The sequence below is a fragment of the Tachyglossus aculeatus genome, chromosome 17, assembly GCF_015852505.1.
Source record: "Tachyglossus aculeatus isolate mTacAcu1 chromosome 17, mTacAcu1.pri, whole genome shotgun sequence".
Lineage (NCBI taxonomy): Eukaryota > Metazoa > Chordata > Mammalia > Monotremata > Tachyglossidae > Tachyglossus > Tachyglossus aculeatus.
In genome coordinates this window covers 42,978,921-42,991,968 of record NC_052082.1, presented here as the reverse complement: position 1 = coordinate 42,991,968, position 13,048 = coordinate 42,978,921, and the positions used below count along the sequence as shown (strand labels likewise).

The 13,048-nt window shown below is 43.5% G+C and overlaps 1 protein-coding gene across 1 annotated transcript in view; it reads left to right on the top strand.

The window, feature by feature from the left end:
* The window catches only part of AATF (apoptosis antagonizing transcription factor), a 108,039-nt gene that overhangs the window by 11,695 nt on the left and 83,296 nt on the right, over nt 1–13,048 (top strand). The window lies entirely within an intron of this gene.

Genomic DNA, 13,048 nt, shown 5'->3' with positions numbered 1-13,048 from the left:
TATAAATAAATTATGGGTATGTACGTAAGTGCTGTGGGGCTGAGGGTAAGGTGAATATCAAATGCTTAAAGGGTACAGATCCAAATACATAGGTGACAAGGGAGAGGGAGTTGTGGAAAAGAGGGATTAATTGGTGAAGGCCTCTTGAAGGAGAAGTATATTAAGTGCTGTTGGGGTCAGGGTGGGGTGATTATCAAAGTTTATAGGGGTTATGGACCCAAGTTCATAGGGGATGCAGAAGGAAGGAGAGGCAGGGTGGAGAAATGGGAACTATCCTATTAAAAGAGTATATTGCCAGTTTTGGGCCATTTTAGAAAGGATATAAAGAAACTGGAAAGGATCAAGGGAAGTCTGGCAAAATTGAGATGGAAATAGGTTCCATGAGGAAAGGCTGAAGGAATTGTGGCTGTGGTGTCTGGAGAGGGAAAGGCTGAGGGATTTATAGTTCTAGCAGCACAGGCAGTGGGTGCCCTCAAATCCCATGTGTGGCTGAGCCCTCTTGGAAGAGAAACCTGGGGAATATGGAATATGTGGTTCAGCATGATTCCCACCAGCTCACTTCTTGTCTGGCAGTGCTCTGGCCAACAGGTCGTGACCCTTCTGCTCTGAAACGCACCGAGTGTGAGAAGGGAGGTGGGTGAACTGCAGATTTGATGGAGGGGAGAATTGAATCCACCTCTATTAGACATATAAGTAAACAATCTCTTGGGTTTAAAGGCAAGTGGAAGATTTTTGCATGAGGAAAATCAGTGACTTAAAGAGATGGGAATGCTGAGTGAGACGTGGCATTTGTGTAACAAGTGCATCTTCCAGTTTGTTTCAGAGTTAGCCCTGTAGCTTTAAAAGAAGTGATTTCAAAAAACCAAACTCCAACAATAATAAGTTGACCTTTTAGTGAAATGCATGTTATTAACGTATTTAATGAGATGCATTACAAACTGCAGCAAGCACCATGTTTCATTACAGGTCTAAAATGCAATATCATTAAAGACCTTTAACAGAAACAAAGGTTGACATTTTGATATTTCCCAAAAGCAAAATACATCCAAGAACACAGAATATAATGTAATATAAGTACAGGAGGGATGTAAATTTTTTTAGTTGCCCAAGAGTGTGAACGGAAAATGCCCTGTTTAATAACACATTTAGTTTCTCACCCCTTTCAATTTAGTTTGAGTAGGCTGATATTTATAATGTTCACCTGCACAGTTTTACCTAATAATACTCGCTTCCTAGGTTGTGAGTTCAAGCCATAAACTAAGACATGAACTTGGTAAAGAGCTAAGAGATCTTGTATTTTAGCATGTTGTCGACTTTTGTAGGCTGATAAAACTTTTGACTAGGCCACTGAGAGAAGATGGGCTGATGGGCTGATCTTGGTGAATCTGAAAGTACTTGTGTAATGAAGATCAGAGCTCACAACAGAACTTTTGTAACCATTATGATTTGACAAGAAGATCTTTCTGTTAAAATTCCGGTTGTTTTTTGTTATGGTCATGGTCTTCAGGGTAGCAGATGTTGACCTGCTAGAAAGGCTTTACTTTTACTCATATGAACGCGACCTCATTTTGGCTGATTGAGACAAGGCTTAATAATAACAGTAATAACAATAATCGTACTTGATAGTGTTTACTGTGTGCTGAGCCCTGTTCTAAGTGCTGGGGTAGATACAAGTTAATCAGATTGGATACAATCCCTGTCCCACATGGGGCTCACATTCTTGTCCCCATTTTACAGATGAGGTAACTGAGGCACAGAGAAGTTAAGTTGCTTTCCCAAGCAGACATGTGGCGGAGTGGGGATTGGAACCGAGGTCCTTCTGACTCCTAAGCCTGTGCTTTATCAACTAAGCCATGCTGCTTTAGCATCTCTAGACTAAGTTTTTTGTGGGTAGGGATCATGTCTACCAACTCGTATTCATCCAAGTGCTCAGTACAGTGCTCTTCACACAGTAAGGACCCAGTAAATACTATTAATTTTTTTCTTCCTCACAAGTGATTGGTAGCCTACAGAATATTTAAAATTGTCTCGAATTGATCCAGTACAGAGAGGAAGATATCTGCTAACCTTTCAGACCCAAAAGGGCCTCTTAAGACTTTCCCTTCCTCCTGAATGATTGTATCCTTCAACCAGCTCAAGAGCCTGGTATAGAAGGTCCTTCCCCAGGCTTGGATTAGGATGGAGGCACCTATTCTGCCCAATAGTTGCAATACATTTACAGCCGTCACACTACAGCAGTAGCAAGTGTGCCAGTAGAATGTGTAGAATCTGAATTTTTACACTGTCTTGTGAGTCAGTGCTTCAATACCTTTGCCTGTCTGGGCCTTAACTTCCCCATCTGCAACAAGGAGATAATAGCACCTTTCCTATTTGGTCTCCTAGGGTGAAAAGGCTGTGAAAAGGAGGACTTAAAATATTATTCCTTACTGTATGTCTGTGAAGTAGAAAATTCTCATGGCTGATGGTTAAAGAGAAGGGAAATTGACTTGCTCAGAGGCACAGTATCATTGTCAATAATTCTTATTGGCCACCTACTTTGTACAGTGCATCGAATGAAGTACATGGGGGTATACAACAGAAGGAAGGGACATGGTGTCTGCCATCAAGGAGCTTAGAGTCTACTTGGGGAGACAGGCGGACCCAAATTATTTACAGTTGCAGTAGTAGGTGCGGTCAGATGGATAACTGGAAAAGTAGAGTGTGTGAAACACAGTAGGCATAATTGCTGAGGACCATTGACTGGACATAAATGCTAATGGTGGTTATTGGGTTGACATGGTTTGGAGTGGTGGAATTTAATCTGGACATCCTTCCTGGAGAAGGTGGCATTTGTGGGAGGGCTGTGAAAATCAGGAGCTAGATTTGAATGGTGGGGAGGGAGTACCATGTGGGGGGACATCAGTAATTGGGGGTGGAGGTAGGAGAGTCAACAATGAGAATGGTGAGAAGATTAGCTTGGGTGGAGAGAGTAATAATAATAAATAATAATGATGGTATTTGTTAAGCACTTACTATGGTACCAGGCACTGTTCTAAGCGCTGGGTAGATACAAAATAATCAGGTTGGACACAGTTCCTGTCCCACGTGGGGCTCACAGTCTGCATCCCCATTTTATTACAGATGAGATAACTGAGGCCCAGAGAAGTGAAGTGACTTGCCCAGGGTCACAGAGCAGACAACTGGCAGAGCCAGGATTAGAAATCGTGACCTTCTGATTCCCAGGCCTGTGCTCTAGCCACTACACCATGCTGCGTCTGTAGAAGCACTGTAGAAGAGAAGATAGCAGATGGGAGAGTAGAGGGTGAAGGGAGCAGCTATGTAAGAGGGAGAGTTTAGGCAGGCCTAGAACTCACAAGTCCTAACCCAACACTAATAATAATAATTGTGGTATTTAAGCACTTACTATGTGCCAGGCACTGTACTAAACACTGGGGTAGATACAAGCAAGTCAGGTTGGACACAGCCCCTGTCCTACAGAGGGCTCACAGTCTTAATCCCCATTTTACAGATGAGGTCACTGAGGCACAGAGAAACTAAATTCATTCATTCAATCATATTTATTGAGCGCTTACCGTGTGCAGAGCACTGTACTAAGCTCTTGTGGCTTGGCCAGGGTCACACAGCAGACACGTGACAGAGCCAGGTTTAGAACCCAGATCCTTCTGACTCCTAGGCGCGTGCTGTATCCTTTCGGCCATGCTACGTGCCGGTCCTTTATTTCCACCAACCTTGATAAACTGGGTGAGCTATAGATTAGTCATGAAGATTTAGCCAGTTGCTCTGCAAAAAAAAAAGTTCTAATGGGAATACTGCCGGTGGTGGTAGTAAGAGGGTGACGCAGGATGGGGTGGGGGATAGCAGGTTTGGGGTCACCCTGCCACCAGGGGAAGGGCCGAGGTGGTGGTCTTTAATAATTGTGGTATATTATAATAATAGTAATTATGATATTTTTGAAGTGCTTACTATGTGCCAAGCACTCTTCTAAGCACTGATGTAGATACAAGGTGATCAGGCTGGACACAGTCTCTGTCCCACATGGGGTTCACAATCTTAATTCCCCATGTTACAGATGAGGTAACTGAGGCCCAGAGAAGTGAAGTGACTTGCCCAAGGTCACACAGCACACAAGTGGCGGAGCCAGAATTAGAACCCATGACCTTTTGGCTCCCAGACCCATGCTTAATCCAGTACACCATACTTCTTGCGCTTCCTATGTGCCAGGCACTGTACTGAGCGTTGGGGTGGACACAGTCCTTGTCCCGTGTGCGGCTCACATTCTAAATCCCCATTGCACAGTTGAGGTAACAGGCACGGAGAAGTGACCTGCCGAAGATAAGTTGTGGAGCCGGGATTAGTTCCCATGGCCACGACCTGATTCCCAGGCCCGTGCCGTGTCCACCAGGCCATGCTGTCCCTGAGCCAGCTGGGGGTTGCGTTCTTCCAAGAGAGGGCAAGGAGGGGAGATGCCACCATGAATCTCTTCCAAACCCTACTCCCTCCCCCTCCTGCCTCCAGCTGCTGGCAACCAAGAGGCAGCAGGGATTCGGGGAAGGGCCCAGCACCGCAGCCTTCTTTCTCTCCCCCCCACCCCAGCCTTGGCCTGCTGTTGCCGTCACTGCTGTGGCAAAACAATTTTCAGACCAGACAGTTATTTTGGGATTTTTCTTTTATTGGAGTTGGAACAGGTTAGCTTCTAGCACTGGTGCATTGTCAGAACTGAAGCCAAATAGTCAAAAATTCCCATCTGTTTTCTTTTCATGGAAGTGAGTGCTTTTTCTAAAGAACCGGGCATAATTCTCAGTATTGGAGACATGGTCATTGCTTAATAAAGAAATTAATCATTAGTGTTGGTCCCTTGCTCATCATTCTTTCTCTCTTTAGCTGGTACATTAACATTGTCCCTATCTTCAAAGTGCTACTAAAGTCACATCTCCAAGAAACCTTCCCTGATTAAGCCTCTACCCCTCTCCCCCCCCCCACCATTGACCCAGTTTTCCGTCACTACTGCTTAGTGACGTTTGTGCAGAAACGCTCTGGGCATATTACTCCCCTCCTCAAAAACCTCCAATGGCTACCGATCAATCTGCGCATCAGGCAGAAACTCCTCACCCTGGGCTTCAAGGCTCTCCATCACCTCACCTCGCCCCCTCCTACCTCACCTCCCTTCTCTCCTTCTGCTGCCCAGCCCACACCCTCCGCTCCTCCACCGCTAATCTCCTCACTGTACCTCGTTCTCGCCTGTCCCGCCATCGACCCCCGGCCCACGTCATCCCCCGGGCCTGGAATGCCCTCCCTCTGCCCATCTGCCAAGCTAGCTCTCTTCCTCCCTTCAAGGCCCTGCTGAGAGCTCACCTCCTCCAGGAGGCCTTCCCAGACTGAGCCCCTTCTTTCCTCTCCCCCTCGTTCCCCTCTCTATCCCCCCGTCTTACCTCCTTCCCTTCCCCACAGCACCTGTATATATGTATATATGGTTGTACATATTTATTACTCTATTTATTTATTTATTTATTTATTTATTTATTTATTTATTTATTTATTTATTTATTTTACTTGTACATTTCTATCCTATTTATTTTCTTTTGTTGGTATGTTTGGTTCTGTTCTCTGTCTCCCCCTTTTAGACTGTGAGCCCACTGTTGGGTAGGGTCTGTCTCTATGTGTTGCCAATTTGTACTTCCCAAGCGCTTAGTACAGTGCTCTGCACATAGTAAGCGCTCAATAAATACGATTGATTGATTGATTGATTACTGCTTCACCTATGTACTTATTCTCATCCTCTAAACGTTTAGATACTTGTCCCCACTCTCACAGCAATTATTCATTCATTTACTCAGTTGTACTTATTGAGCAGAGCACTGTATTAAGCACTTGGAAAGTACAATTTGGCAACATATAGAGACGATCCCTACCCAACAACAGGTTCACAGTCTAGAAGGGGGAGACAGACAGCAAAACAAAACAAGTCGACAGATGTACATATCTTTAAACTTGATTATTTCCCTTACCTGGAATTTATTTTAATGTCTGTGGGATTGTGTCTACTTATTCTGTGATACTCGCCATAAGTACTTAATACAGTCCTGTGCCCAGAGTAAGCATTTAATAAATACCACTGATTGAAGCAGTGTGGTCTAGTGGAAAAAGCATGAGCCTGGGAGCCAGTGGACCTGGGTTCTAATCCTGGCTCTGCCACGTGGGTGACCTTGGGCAAGTTATTTAACTTCTCTCTGCCTCAGTTCCCTCATCTGCAAAATGGGGATTCAATACCTATTCTTCCTTCTATTAAGACTGTGAGCCCTATGTGGGACCTGATTATCTTGTATTCATTCAATTGTATTTATTGAGTGCTTACTGTCTGCAAAGCACTGTACTAAGCGCTTGGGAAGTACAAGTCGGCAACAAATAGAGATGGTCCCTACCCAACAACGGCTTGTATCTACCCCAGCGCTTAGTACAGTGTTGGATAAGCGCTTAACAAGTACTCAAGAGCTGTCAGTCACTAGACTGTAACCTATTTGATGGCTGTGATCATGTATACTACTACTACTCTTCCGGGCAGGCGGAGGCAGGATTAGAACACAGATCCCCAGGCTCTTTCAACAAGACTCTACTCCCATAATCTTCACTCAGTAAATGCCATTGATCGATTGAATGATTCATTGTATACTGTTTAAGGGGTGAAGTGTAGGGAGTGCCCATTGTAGAGCAGTGAGCAATTAATGGTATTTTTAAAGCATTTACTATGTGCAGAGTGTCATATTAAGTGCTTGGGAGAGGGCAGTTCAGCAGATCAGCAATGTTGGTCTGGCATCAGTTTTGGAAATGATGTCTGCCTTGTGTTATGTTCATCTCCGTAGCTTGGCATCAAGGCATTGCTGTCTTCTGCTGCTGCCACTCAGACTACAGAGTATCTCCTGCTGATCCAGAAAGTAGTTTTTAAGGAGATTAGGGATTTCAGTTTGTGGACCAAGGAAGTTTAGGACCCTTTTGTGAACCGAGAGCTAAGTAAACTCCTTAAGGGCAGGAATCATGTCTGCTTACTTTATTGTGCTGCCAAAGCACTTAGTATAGTGCTGTGCACATAGTAAGCCTTCAACAAATACCATTGATTAAGCCAGATACATTTTGGCCACTGTTCAACTCCCAAAGTCAAGCTGGTTCTGCTAGAACCAGTGTATACTTGTGAGATTCCTCTGATGTGGTCACGTGGGTCAGAGTTTTCTGGATTTTGGATCTGGCCTGGAAGACGTCTGGGCTTTAGGGCCCTGGGAAGTGGATTGGTTTGGATCACCCTGAACTGTGATTTTAGTGTTTTTTAGGTTGCCTCAGTTCCATGTGACATAGGCCTTCTCTTGCTGGTTTTATGAACCTAGCTCTTCTGATGATGGTATTTGGCTCCTTTTTTTCCACAGTAGGCTGGTGGACTTCATTGTCTCTTTGTTCTTCCACTTACACCATGTAATAATAATAATAATAATGTTGTTAAGCACTTATAATGTGCCAAGCACTGTTTATCGTATTTATTAAGTTCATACTATGTGCCAAACATTGTTCTGTACACTAGGGTAGATACAAGTTAATCAGGTTCGACGCAGTCCCTGTCCCACATGGGGCTCACACTCTTAATCCACATTTTACAGATGAGGTAACTGAGGCCCAGAGAAGTGAAGTGACTTGCCCAAGGTCACACAGCAGACATGTGGCAGAGCTGGAATTAGAACCCAGGTCCTTCTGACTCCTAGGCCCGTGCTCTATCCACTAAGCCATGCTGCTTCTCACCATTTAACGTGGCTGTCCATTCATTTAATTTCCCTGGAAGTTAGTTTGGCTGTTTTCCCCTCATAGTTTTTCTTTCAAAACCTGCAGCTCTTCCTTGGTTTGGCAGTGGATATTTTTAGGGGTATAAGCAGTCGAGGTTGTCTTTTCAGCTAGTTCTCAGAGAGGTCTTCTTTTTTGTACTAAGAGAATGAGGTCGTACTAGCCTCCAGCAGCAGTTCTGCCAAAAAATATATCTTTAGCTCTAAAGTCAGAAGAGAATAATAGATTACACACAGCTCCTGGACTTTGATGTGGGTTCAACCTGAAAAATGAGATGTCTTTAAAATCTCTTTCCCACTCTTTTTGATAAGTGATGTAACGTGCTCTGGACACTCTGAGATTCCTGAGATTCCAGGTTCTGGTTGATGATTTACTGCAAAATTGCTTATAAATTGAAGTAGAAAATGTTTTGCAGACCTGGCAGCTTTCTGGCTTCACACCCATTTGTCACCCAGCATTTCCCTTTGTGTATAGAACAAGAATTAATTAGGCTGCACTGCAGGAAAAGTTTATGGCCATAATTTATATAGGATGAATTTCTTTTTAAAGCGGCCGCATTGCTTTGTTTGTACTTTCCTGTTTTATATTTATTTCCTTTTTTTTTTAAAAAAGGAAAAAAGAGAATATTAATTTGATCTTTTACCTTAAGCGTTAGCTAGAGACTGTTGAAGTTGGGGAATTCAAAATTTTTTTTCTGCTTCTGATAGGAGCTTCGCGATCTTTTGATCCAAATGCATTGTTTTTAAAAATACTGACTAGATCCCACATTAGTGAACAAAGGTTAGGTTTGCATGTACGTGTTGGGCAGAATTGGCTATTTATAAAATAGCTTTGTGTTCCCTGTCTATTATCTTCCAGTTTACAGTGGGACCTGGGATTCTGCCTTTTCTTAGGGTCTTGCTCATCCAATTAATGTTTTCATAATCAATGCAAGTCAGAACTTGCAATTTGCACATTAAAGAGTCCCATTAATTAAAAATCCTGGTGTTTGGCATGTTCCCATGGGATCTGTGCATTATTTACACGGCAAAAAGTGTAAGATGCAAGTTTCTCCATTGTAATAACGGATGAAGTTAATACTGCATTTTTGAAGGTGTGAATGACAGTTCTCTTCAGCCCACTCCTCAGGAAAAGAAATGTTTTGAAAATGAATGCTGTGTCTCAAGAAAAAAATTCTTGGGAAAGTATGTGGAAGATGTGTTTAATAATTGTTGATTGCTATCACAGTATTGTAGCCTTTGACATTAGCTATGTTAACTTTAAATTGCAAAGCTTTAACGCTGTTAGCAACTTTGTCACTAATGGAATTGTCTTTCACATAATATATAAAATTGAATTCTTATGTTAAAACAAACATAAATATGTCAGTCTTGTTATTTTTGTAACCACCTCTGTTTCAATCAGTCAATCAGTAGTACTTATTGAGAATGCTTATTGTGTATTAAGCGCTGTACTAAGCCCTTCGATCGATCAATCAGTGGTATTTATTGAACATTTGTGTGCAGAGCACTGTACTAAACACTTGGGAAAGTGTATTGTAATAGAGTTGGTAGACTCGATCCCTGCTTTTGAGGAGTTTACTATTTGTGGGTTCTCCCTGAGGAACAGTATTTTAGATTGTTTACTTGTCATGTCTGTTTGGCCCTCACCCGCTGAGTTGGCACTCTCCAGCTTGCTTTGCAGTCAGAGGGAAGACTTGAAATGTATTGGGGAACTTGGTCAGATCTAGGTATAGGGATTTCAGTTGGAGTTGGATGGGGAAGTTGTATGGAATTGCATTTCATTTTTCCAAACAACTTCTGCCAGTAAGTTTATATCTAGTGCTTAGTACATTACTTGGCACATAGAAAGCATTTAACAAATGCCGTTATTATTTTCATTATTATTACTTGTGAAATGAATCAGTGGCATTTATTGAGCATTTACTACAGTGCAGAGTATTGTACTAAACGCTTGGGAGAGTTCAATGCAATAGAATTGGCAGATATGTTCCCTGCCCATAACGAGTTAACAGTCTGGGGAAGCATTTGATCTAATTTTATTGTCCTCTTTTAGGGTGGTTGGCCAAGAAAAGGTGTTTTTTTCCATAGTATCATATTGTTTAAATATCAAGTCCCTGCCCCTGTTCTTGGTCCAGTGAAATGAGCCTCTGCTGAGAACCAGGAAATATGGATTTTAATTTCAACTCTGCAAGTAGGGCAAGGCCTGCTGGGATTATGCCATCCCTGGTGATGGACTGAAGAACAGCCTAGGTTGTTTCGCAAAGTGTGCGGGCTGGAAATAACTGGGTGGCAAAGGCATCTGTGGCTTTCAAAGCAATCTCCTGTTAGGTTACGGCAGCAACGGCACTGCGCTTTTGTCACTGTGACCGTGAGTGTGTCCTGTGTGTTAAAAAAGAACACCCCCCCCACCCCCCAATCCACCTTTGTGAGCACTTGGCGATATAATGCGCTCTTATCCACCTACTCTGTCACTGTACTCAGTGCTGCTGTGGGAACATGACCGGCAGGCACCGCATAATCCACGATCACTGTAATAGATTCCTTTGGGCAGGCTCTCGGTTCGGAGATCTCAGAGCCCAGGCTTGTCCGTCATTCTAGACAGGAGATTCCATGTCACGTCCCCAAACTCATCGCCCCATGTCTATGGAGTAGCCTTCCAAAGATTGCAGATGTACGTTATACATTGAATTTAGGTGCAGTAATTAATTGCATGATCTAGGCTAATGATCTAGGTACAACGTTGGAATCTCAAGTGCATTTTCTGGAGTAGCCGTTGCTTTTCTTGGAACAGGTCTGTGAACAGGCCGCTCGAGCTCAAAAGGAAATTCTCTGAGAAGCAATTTTGTAGTTCAGATAGTTCCCACTGCCTCTATTATACTTTGCAGATCTCGCCCAGTTTGGCTCCTGGGTGACTTTAAAATGACTTTTATTTGCCACTCCAAATAGTCCCAGTGCCGTGAGAAACAGGAGCAGGTGGTTTGAGAAAAAAACTCCAAAGGGTGAGTTTTAGGAGGAGGCTGCTTCAGGCAATACAGGAAAGAATTTTACTAGTTTGAAGGTTTTTTGAAATGAGGGTGTTCAGGTGGGTGAGTTTCAAATAATTAGGGCAACATTAAGAGCTGGGGAAAGTGAATATGGAGGAAAGCCCCAAACGAGTAGCCCAGGGTGGAGCAAGTCATGGGCTTTTAATGAATTAATTAATTGGTTAATTAGTTAATTGCAGTATTTGTTAAGCACTTACGTTGTGCCAGGCACTGTATACAAGCAAATCAGGTTGGACATAGTCTCTGTTTCACATGAGGCTCACAGTTTCAACCCCCAGTTTACAGATGAGATAACTGAGGCACAGAGAAGTGAAGTGACTTGCCTCACACAGCAGACATGCGGCAGACTAGGGATTAGAACCCATGACCTCACCGTACCTCGCTCTCGCCTGTCCCGCCATCGACCCCCGGCCCACGTCATCCCCCGGGCCTGGAATGCCTTCCCTCTGCCCATCCGCCAAGCTAGCTCTCTTCCTCCCTTCAAGGCCCTGCTGAGAGCTCACCTCCTCCAGGAGGCCTTCCCAGACTGAGCCCCTTCCTTCCTCTCCCCCTCGTCCCCCTCTCCATCCCCCCAGTCTTACCTCCTTCCCTTCCCCACAGCACCTGTATATATGTATATATGTTTGTACATATTTTTTACTCTATTTTATTTGTACATATCTATTCTATTTATTTTATTTTGTTAGTATGTTTGGTTTTGTTCTCTGTCTCCCCCTTTTAGACTGTGAGCCCACTGTTGGGTAGGGACTGTCTCTATATGTTGCCAATTTGTACTTGCCAAGCGCTTAGTACAGTGCTCTGCACATAGTAAGCGCTCAATAAATACGATTGATGATGATGACTCCCAGGCCTGTGATTTGTCCACTATGAGATGCTGCTTCGCTTAGTCCTGGGTTGTAGATAAGTTGTAGATAAGTCCTAGATAAGTTTAGGGGGAGGTGGAAGAAGGCAGCTACATCAGATTTTGTGGATTCTTTTAAAAAAAACTAATAATCACTTGCTGTTTCCCCATGAAATTTTTATGGTATTTTGTTGCTTCTCTTCCAGCCTACCTCCCCCAAGTCTTCTAGATTGTGAGCCCGCTGTTGGGTAGGGACCGTCTCTATATGTTGCCAACTTGTACTTCCCAAGCGCTTAGTACAGTGCTCTGCACACAGTAAGCGCTCAATAAATACAACAGTGAATGAATGAATGACTTCATTCCTCCCAGTCTTTCCCCAGACTCTCTGCTTTTATCTTCTCCTCCCAGTTCTCCTTTCCAAACCCTTTCCTTCGCAGCCTTCTTAAGCCCTACATCTTGTCTTTACTCCAGGATCAAAAACTGCATTCAGGCAACGAACTCCCTCTCTTCTTGAAGTTCTGGCCTTCCAATCAGAGGGGCTCTATAGTTAACTTGCCTTCTTTCCAGATGCAGGGTCCCTTCAGAATTCCTGCCAGATAATTGCCTCTTTGATATAAGCCACCTACAGTAAACTTCTTTTATACCGCCTTTGATAATAGAACAGATTTTGATCTAACATGATGGAAGAATCCCATCTCCTCCACCTTCCTACCCTGGGGAGGGGTCCAGAAAGAAGTCCTGCTGGATCCCTTACCTGAGGCAAAAACAAGCTTGTTCTTTGAACTACATTCTCTACTATTGGAAGTGGAGGGAATGTAACTCAGCGCAATATTTTTAATCAGAGTGAGGCTAGCGACAGTATTTGAATGATAAAAGTTGCTGGCATAAGGTTGGCACCCTGAAAACAGAAGGGTGGTGAGTGAAAATGCCAACTGGTTATTTCACTGCATTGAAGCTCTCTGTACCTCAGTCAATCATATTAAATGCCTTTTGAGGGCAGAATACAATACTGAGTGCCTGGGAGAATGAAAAAGAAGTGAAAGACATCATCCCTGCTCTCAGGGAATGTGCATTCTAGCAGAGGAGATGGACACAGGATAAATTACCAACAGAAAAAGGAGGTAAAAGAATGGAAAGATAAAAAGGTGAATAAATAAGTGCTTAAATAGTCTTGTCATATCTTACGCTGATGAGTCATCTCCGACCCATGGACACATCTCTCCTAGAACACCCCACCTCCATCCTCAACCATTCTGGTAGTGCATCCATAGAATTTTCTTGGTAAAAATGTGGAAGTGGTTTACCATTGCCTCCTTCCGCACAGTGAACTTGAGTCTCTGCCC